We start from the raw sequence: 9,668 nt of genomic DNA on the forward strand, positions 1-9,668 counted from the left end.
TAAAGGCCCTAGGATCATAGTGCCCTTTTATTTTATCAGCTTGGAGATTGCCTTTAGCAGACTCACCAATCACGGATGGGATTTGTGCAACTAGGACAGTCATATGCTCCTTCAAATGTTGGATATCTTTGTGACTCATTTGCTTCTTTGGAGTACATTCCTGTAGCAAAGGTTGCCCTTTCTTTCGACGCTCATGTGGGACAAAGCGAAAAACCAGATGCTCCTCAGTCTTTGTCTGTATGTCACCTTCAGATGATGATATCTTAATGGAAACTTATTCCGTTCCCTTCGTAGGCAGCTTGGTGGTAGTCCATTGAGCCTCATTTTCCTCTTCTGACTTAACACCAGCTTTGTCATCTGATGATGGTTTCTCCACTTTTGGTTCACAAGAATCTAGGTAGAATTTTGCGTCTGCAAAGTATGACTCCGTCTGAATGAAAGGCTTGATGTCTGCATCAATTTTGACTATCTCACCATCTCTTCTATACTTCAGACATTGATGCAAAGTAGATGATACCACCCCATTCTCATGAATCCAAGGACGTCCAAGCAACAAGTTGTATGATGTTTTAGCATCTATGACGTGAATCATGGTATTTGAATTCATCTCACCAATGGATAATCCTACGCGGATCATACCTATGGCTCGTTGTCCTCCTTGGTTGAAACCTTGGATTGTTAGGCTACTTTTGGATAGCTCATCGATAGAGATCCTAAGATTTTTTAGCACCATCTTTGGCATGATGTTGACAGCCGAACCATCATCAACAAGTATGCGATTGAGATGTTGTTCCCGAATGGACCCTACAACAAACAAAGGTCTGTTATGTGACTTAGACCCCAGCAACAAGTCATTATCTGTGAATGAAATTATTGCATAACATGTGACAACTTTTCCGTTATCATGATGTTCATGTGTTTTCATTGGAGCAAGCTCATCGTTGCTTTCCTTTGTTTCATTGGTACTAGAAACTACATGAGTTGCACTAACGTGACCTCTATGAAGGAATTTTCTCGGAAAGAATTCATGCAATATGATGGGCTTTCGGAACTTCGGCGATAAGGCACTGTTAATCTTCTTGCTAGTAGAAGATTTGATATTTCTTGGTGATTATAGCCTATCTGCATTGCTCATCATCGCTCTTGAATTAGGAATTTGTAGCCTCAAAACTGCCTGATGTTTTTGCTTCTTGTGAGTGACTAGAATCCAAACCTCATCATCTTTGTCTTTGGAATGATTGTCTAGATCTAGTGAACATTCCAGAGTTTTCCTTGGAAGATCAACTTCAACGGGCTCGAAACTTCCAAATTGTAAGAAGGCAGTGCTTGACACGTTATGCAACTTTGAACATTTCTTTTCCTTGAGCGCGATACTTGCATGATTTGCTTCTGCTGTTTCATCAATGCCTATGATGATTTTTCCTTCACTTACAAGAGCCATGATTTTCTCCTTCAAGACGAAGCATTTCTCTATAGGGTGGCTAATGACGCGATGAAACTTGTAGTTTTCGGATCACCAACTTTGCCAATTTCCTCTGGCCTTTTTGATTCAGGGAGATCGATGACTTTCTTGTCCAGCAGTTCATCAAGGATTGTGGGTACATCTGAATCTGGAAATGGATAAACCTTCGCCTCTAATTCCTTCAAGGTTGGACGACGCTTCTCCTCTTTGGGATATTGACTCGGGGTCTTATCCTCCTTCACATTTTGATTAGTAGTGACCTTCACAAAAGTTACTTTCACCGCCATTGATTCAGGGAGATCGATGACTTTCTTGTCCAGCAGTTCATCAAGGATTGTGGGTACGTCTGAATCTGGAAATGGATAAACCTTCGCCTCTAATTCCTTCAAGGTTGGACGACGCTTCTCCTCTTTGGGATATTGACTCGGGGTCTTATCCTCCTTCACATTTTGCTTAGTAGTGACCTTCACAGAAGTTGCTTTCACCGCCATTGATTCTTTGGTTTGGTTCTTTGATGCAACATTTTTCTTGAACTCCTTTTGATCAGCAAATGGAGATGCCTTTCCATGACTTGTGATGCTTAAATCCATGTCGTGCGCTCGTGTTGCAAGTTCTTCAAAAGTTCGCGGTTTGATCCTTTGTAGAATGTACAAAAGGCCTCAGTGCATTCCTTGAATGCACATCTCCATAACAGATATCTCTAAAAGGCGATCTTTGCAGTCCAAACTTAACGCCCTCTAACGATTAATGTAATCCACCACAAGCTCGTCCTTACTTTGCTTGGTGCCTGTCAACTCTATCATGCTTACAGTCCTTCGGTTACTGTAAAAACGATTGAGGAATTCCTTCTCAAGTTGATCCCAGCTATCAATGGACTCGGGATCCAAGTCAATATACCAGTCAAATGCGTTCCCTTTCAGAGAACGAACAAATTGTTTTACCAAAAGGTCACCATGCATTCCAGCATTGCTACAAATCTTAACAAAGTGGCCAATATGTTGCCTTGGGTTCCTTTTGCCATCAAATTGATGCAGCTTTGGTGGTTGATAATTGGTGGGCATGGTTAAACAATCAATCCTCTTAGTATAAGGCTTAGAGTAGTACAACGAACTTTGCGATGGTCCGCCATATTGAGCTCTGATGGTGTTTGTTATCATGTCTTGCAATTGTTGGACGTATAACGCCGCAACTGAAGTAGATTGCTTTTCCTTTTGAATGTTTAACTTTGCAAATGATTCCTCAACAGTTGTTTTTTGGGAGGTGAAGATAGGTGTATGAGGAGGGACATGGCTCGACTCTCCAGGTGCATAGGCCTCCAATTTGTTCATGAGTTGAGCGATTTGAAGGTCTTTGTCCTCAATAGATTTCTTCAAGACCTCTATAGTTTGTTCCATCATGGCAAAATTTCTGTCCACGCTAGTTGCGTCAGTCATCAAGGCATTGACTTTCGTTGAAACTGAAGAATCTACCAAATCCTCAAATCTGCCAAGGTTTGAGGCTGTTTGAGAAAGTTCGTCAAACACCGAGAATGGGGTGTTGCCCCCAAGGATTGCGGTTGCGAACGTCATATGAGATCTGCTTTTCTTTGCCATCTCCAAGGAGGCGAAGTATTCAGATCCATCCAAGCCACTAGCCTTGAACTTGCTTCGAGTGATTGAGCCAATATGACTGAGCTCAGTGGATGCGGCAATAATAGCATCTTTTCATGAAATATCACACTTGTGGAAGGCCATTATAGCAGTAGATCTAAAGTTTGTAGTTTTCAACTTGCAAGAAGGAGAGATGAAGGGCAGAATTGGTCCCACTGGTCGTGCCAAAATTTATTTGCAATAAATTTTCGTAAGACGAAAAATAAACTACAACAAAAATAATATAAAGAAAAAAAGAGATTTTATTGATAAATATTTGTGAGTACAATTTTATGTATCCCTTGATTCTCCTCTCTAAAATTCTCTGTGATTCGAGGGCTTGAGAAACGTCTTTCTCGAATGTAGGATGATGCGAACCTCCTTGTGATGTATTTAATCGCCAAGAACGTCGAGCATCACTTTGTTGTTACGGGTTGATCTTCGGGAAGATCTCCGTTGATCACTCCTTTGTCGAAGAACTAAGTACTTGATATGATTGATCTCACTATTTGTTGATGCCTTCACCAATTGCGGAGTGTTCTTCTCCAACTCTGTAAACCCTCTATTTATAGTTGTAGAGAGTGGATAGTCTAGCTACATATGAACTCTCTTGCTTGATTCTGACTGGCTCATGTCATTTTAGCCACTTGGCGACCTGTGGTTGGTTCTTGCTTTTTGACTTGGATTGCCACATCATTTAACACACGGCGTCATCTTGTTGGCTTGCAGTTTGACTAGATATGTCATGTCATTTGACACATGGTACGAGTCTGGGCCTTAAGATGAAGAGAACCTTGGGCTCGAAAATAATAAAATGGACTAATTTAACTTGTAAAGCCCAAATTAATTATTTAACCCAATTGAATTTAATCCAAATTTTATATGGATTAGACCCAATAAATTTTATATGTCTACAGTATGCACTGAATTAAGTTGATTGCGGAAATAGGGCTTGGTGGTGCACGCACACTACTGGAAGCAAATGTAATCAAAGCAATCACATATAGAGGTTGCATTAAGAGTGGTGAGGTACATCAAATTTGCACTAGGTTTTGGACTGTTGATGCCTTTTGAGAGGTTAAGAAGTCTATTAGCATTTTGTGACACAAATTAGGGTAGTTGCCTACATATTAGAAGATATTTTACAGGTTATCTTATCAAATTTGGAGATGAATTGGTATCTTGAAAATCCAAGCAAAGGACAATAGCCAGAAGCTCTGTTGAAATAGAGTTCAGAAATATGGCTTCAGCAGTAGCAAAATTCATATGGCTGACATGGTTATATAAGGAATTTGGAGTGCATGTTGAGTTACCTATAAGTCTCTACTGTGATAGGAGAGTTGCAATCCATATTGTAACTAATCCTATTTTTCATGAACGAACAAAACATATAAATCATGTAGCTACTCGGGAATCACCCCAGCTTGAGGGAGGGTGTTGAGATAGATGTATTGTGAGGAGGTGATAGTTAGGGCTGTTCCAAATCGAACCGAAACAGTTAACTAAACCGAACCGATGGCTTATTGGCTTATTGGTATCGTATTATCGGGGTAGTGGATGGTGAACAAATTGAGATTTTATAATTAACGGCTTACCGATTTAGGGGCGGATTACTCAATTTTCTTATAGGATAAATCGTTAACCCGTTAAGAATTTTTATATTTATACTTTTACACCCTATGTATATAAAGTACTATTGAAATCCTAAATGGTTAAATCCCTAATGTCTATTTTCTAATTCTCAATTGTCTGTAGCCACCAGAGGCAGAGAAGTCGTCAGTCTCGTCTCTCTCTTGAACTTCGAACTGAGAAATCGAAAAATCGAAATCTGAATGATTAATACGTAGTCTTGATGGTATTAAAATTTTGGTTAATACGTGTATGACAGTATGAGTAGTCCCGAAGGCTCTTCAATTCAAAAATACGGTTTGGTTAGATCTTAGAAGGTATTAAAAATTTGGCATTAATTTGAACTGTTTGGTATTGATTGAATGATTGTTCAAATATTTTCTATTTGGTTTAGCCGATAAGCCGCCCGATAACCGCCCGGTAATTATCAATCTGATACCAATCCGCATGTTATCTTATTAGATGGCTAGAGGATTACTACATTTATAATCTGATAACTGTTAAGTCGAACCATTAAGCGTAATTATCCGTCCGATTTGCCCGATAAACACCCCTAGTGATAGTTGTACACACCTGTATAACTTAGGGGTCGTTTGGTATGATGCGTTAGATAAAATAATGCAAGCATTAGCTTTGTGTATTAATACCTTGTTCAATACACCTTTTGAACCTATGCATTAGTTATACACCATATTTGGTATTATCTTATGCATAAGTAATGCATAGAAAACCATGTCATTAACAAATGCAATGGATTTTAATGCATGCATTAGCTTAATTAAAGACAAAATTATCCTTCAAAATTTTATCTTGATTAAAATATGATATTATATTAATGTGAGTTTAAAATAATCCAAAAAAGTAAGAAATAAAACTATATCCCTATTAAATAATTAAATACTTAGCATATTCCTTCTTTTATAAATATTCTTCACTAGAATATAGCGAGTAGACAAATCAAATAATTTGTTTAAACCCTTTTCATATAAAAATATTTTTCAACATATATGTTTCTTTTTAAAAAGATGAAGTGATGAACTGGTTATGAGAGTATTTTGGGTGAAATTCAAAAATAGCCAGATTTACAACTGGTCGTTCAAAAATAGCCCAATTTGAAAAGTAATCGAAATTTAGCCACTTTTCATGTAAAGATAAATCTGAGCAAAAACACTGTTAAAAACTCGAAAAATACGCCAGTATATTATGCTGGAGTTAAGTATACTTATACTGGAGTTCCAAGATAAGTATGCTGGAACTCTAGCATAATATACTGGAGTTCCAGCAAGTATACCGGTCCAGCATAATATACTGGAGTTTGGAGCATCGGTGCTCCAGTCTCCAGTATATTATACTAGAGCCAGCAAAGTATACCGGTCCAGCATAATATGCTGGAGTTCATACACATGTGCACCGAACTCCAGTATATTTTGCTGGACCGGTCTCTACTGCATCAAAATAGTGGCTATTTTTCATTGACTTGGTAAACGTTGGCTATTTTTGAATGACCAGTCCGAAAACTGGCTATACCGTGCTATTTTTACGAGTATTTTTGTAAACAAATAATTTTTTAGAAATTGTGTAACACTTTAATACATCAAATCAAACAATGAATAAGAAATATGTCAGCACAACTAATACAATCATAACTAATATCAGCATTACTAATACACCCTATCCAACATTATTTTTATGCACCATACCAAACAACACCTTAATGTAATTAGAGTGTGATTAGTTGACCAGTATAACAATACATTTCAGCTCATGCACATATAATAAGAAGCAGTTAGTTTTCTTTGTCGATCATCTCCTTCTCCTTTCCCTTATTTCCTCTCTTCATAATTGTTGTGCATCTGAAGGATCTAGAAGGTCATCAGATATACCCCTGTACTGTAGAAAAAAAGTTTAAATTTACCATTCATTATACTTTGGAACCAAATATACTCCTATTGTAATACTATTGGTTCAACTATACCCCCTCTTATATTAAGTTTGTCCAAGATGGACATCCAATCCTACGTAGCACTGACATTTGATGAAGTGGATACCACATGACATACTACCTCATCGCCCTAATCCATATATAAAAGAGTAAAATTTAAAATATAACATTTTTCATGGTGGTGATAATGGTGGCAATAGTGGTGGAGGGGAAGAAAATTTTAGTGGTGGAAAAAAAAATAGAGGGGGGGGGGGGTAAAATGGGTTAGGGGCGCTGAGGTGGCAATTCATGTGGCATCCACCTCATCAAATGTCAGTTCCACATAGGATTGAATGTCCGCATTGGACAAACTTAATGGAAAAAGGGTATATTTAAACCAATAGTATTACGGCAGCAGTATATTTAGACCCAAAATATAACGAAGGATATATTTAACTATTTTCTGATAATACAGATTTATATTTGGCCCTTTTCCGTTTCTCAAATTTGACTGGCAAAGAAAAGCGCCATAGTTTTAAAATTGAGTGAAGAAAAGCAAAATACCGTGAGTGTTAGTTGTTTAATGCATGGTAGATGTAGGATTTGAAATTCCATGGTTTTGTTTTCAGCAATGTATATGTGATAAAAGTATAGCCACTCAAACAATCTACTCAACCGAGTAAATTTGCGAAAAGCACAGTTATAAACCCAGGATGTTTGTATACTTAGCATACCCTTATGAGATTTTGTAAATTATCTACATATGTCAAACGATAAAAGTATGCTCATTCAACTTGATTAACAACACATGGTACGTTCTTATACAATTAAGATCATGAAAGTAAAGAAAAGGAAAGGAATAATTTAGTGTATATGAATATATAAAGAACATATAACGAGTGCATCTATATAGTCAAGATGGCCGAGTTGGTCTAAGGCGCCAGTTTCAGGTACTGGTCCGAAAGGGCATGGGTTCGAATCCCATTCTTGACAAATGCTGTTTTGCTCGCTTGATGTTATTAAACAAGACTTCTTGTGATTGCCATTTGACAAGTAAATTAATTACAAGTACCGATAAAGAAAAAGTAATTGAACTACAAAGTTAAAACGTTAAGATGTATTTCCCGATGAGACTTTTCCAACCAAATAATTGTACACTCTCAAGATATGGCTTCAATTCCTTTTTCTCACCAAATCATAGAAAAGTATAATTCTTAGCATGATCCAAAGCAAAACATAATGAAAGAAAGGGGACAAAAACGGTAATTTGTGTTACTATAATAATTGTCACACCTCCTTTTTCCGTACCCGAGAGGGTACAAGGGAGTTTTTTCCAATTAAAGGACAATCAAAACGGGATTGGTTTATTTATTTCAGAGTCGCCACTTGGGAGATTTAGGGTGTCCTAAGTCACCAATTTTAATCCCGAGTCGAGGAAAAGAATGACTCCATATTACAGTCTGCGTACCAGAAATCCAGATAAGGAATTCTGTTAACCCGGGAGAAGGTGTTAGGCATTCCCGGGTTCCGTGGTTCTAGCACGGTCGCTCAACTGTCATATTCGGCTTATTTCTGATTTTTATACAATTATGAACCGGTGTGCCAATTTTAACTTTTTACCACTTTATTATTATTATTTTTAAAAGAATGTGAACATCGCTTAAAACATGTCTTTGGATTGCGTCACATGAAATGCACCCACAATCCGGAACACATTTTATTTGATGTTTTGGGATTTGGATTTGGGTCGCATGAAATGCACACCCAAGCTTTAAGAAAGTAAACTATTAAACACGCGCCTAAAGAGACTATCGCGTTATTATTTTGGGAAGGTCGTGAAATTCACTAAACGGTCCTTCTGAATTCTATTTAAACCATACATTTTGTGAGGGCCCCGCAATCTATACGTTTTATTTGGCGAGGCTCGTCTCGTTTTTATTTAAAAGGATGAACCTATAGTGACTACATTTTTCTATTAGGTTCGTCACTAAAATAAAAAAAAATCCCTCAATTAATTACATGCTAAAAAAGACGTAACTTATTAGTTATTAGTTTACGGCTAATGCAAATGGAAAATTGCAATCGAGTTTGTACCAAGAAAGATTGCTTTTATTCAATATTCTACCATTTACTAATACTAGAACATGAGATAGATACACAATAATATTAAAACAGATTAACTATTCTTCGATTTACTTAAACTAACATTATTAGATGAAGAAATTATACATATGCAACCTCATTACTCATTAATCATTCAACTACATCTTTATACAAAGGAAGGAAAATTTTATTCAAACACAAATCCAAACAAAAGGAATTCAACAGGAACAAGAGCCTGATTAATATTTCATTTCGCTTCAAACTGAGAGTGTACAAATATGTACCTGGAAATGGCAATACAAGAAGAAATGAAGTAGGAGTCAGCAGCAATAATACCACAGCAACAGCAGATTCAGCAACACCGCAAAACCAGCAACAACCAGTAGAATAACCAGTAACAGATTGAAAACCCAACAATACCAAAGTGCAATCACAGTCAAAGCAGAAGAGCAAACGACACAAGATGCAGTAGTTTAATGATTTTTGAATAACACTCGAGAAAAGCAAACGAAAATTATTCGAGTGAAAGTTCAAATTGCATTTCTCTTTTACTCTCAAAATGTTTCAAGTCTGTCCGCTCTCAAGTGTAAAAATCTGTTTTCTTTTAATGTTCAAATCGGGTCTCCGTCCCTCTTAATGTTCAACCTAAAAACTCTCTCCCAAATTTCAAGTCTAAGTCTCGTCCTAATTCCCGTCCCCTCTTTTTCTCTCAAATCTCCCTTATTTATAGGCTAGAACTAAACATTATTTATTCAAAACTTTCACTTTCAGCCTGTATATTCCCTCCCATGTGCATCTATACACTTTTATCATTAATCCCATGCTTATTTTCTAATTTTCCACCCTTAAAAATACCAGACAGGGTGTATTCTGCACTACTAATTCCCTTTTTATTAAATAATTCATTAATTTAATTATACACTAA

The 9,668-nt window shown here is 37.0% G+C and overlaps 1 non-coding gene across 1 annotated transcript; it reads left to right on the forward strand.

Annotated features, from left to right (window-relative positions):
- Nucleotides 1-7,552: 7,552 nt before the first annotated feature.
- Nucleotides 7,553-7,633, forward strand: TRNAL-CAG (transfer RNA leucine (anticodon CAG)). Its single transcript has one exon. It is a non-coding gene; the product is annotated as a tRNA-Leu (tRNA).
- Nucleotides 7,634-9,668: the final 2,035 nt, after the last annotated feature.

This window comes from Nicotiana tabacum, chromosome 11 (assembly GCF_000715075.1).
Source record: "Nicotiana tabacum cultivar K326 chromosome 11, ASM71507v2, whole genome shotgun sequence".
Taxonomy (NCBI): Eukaryota; Viridiplantae; Streptophyta; class Magnoliopsida; order Solanales; family Solanaceae; genus Nicotiana; species Nicotiana tabacum.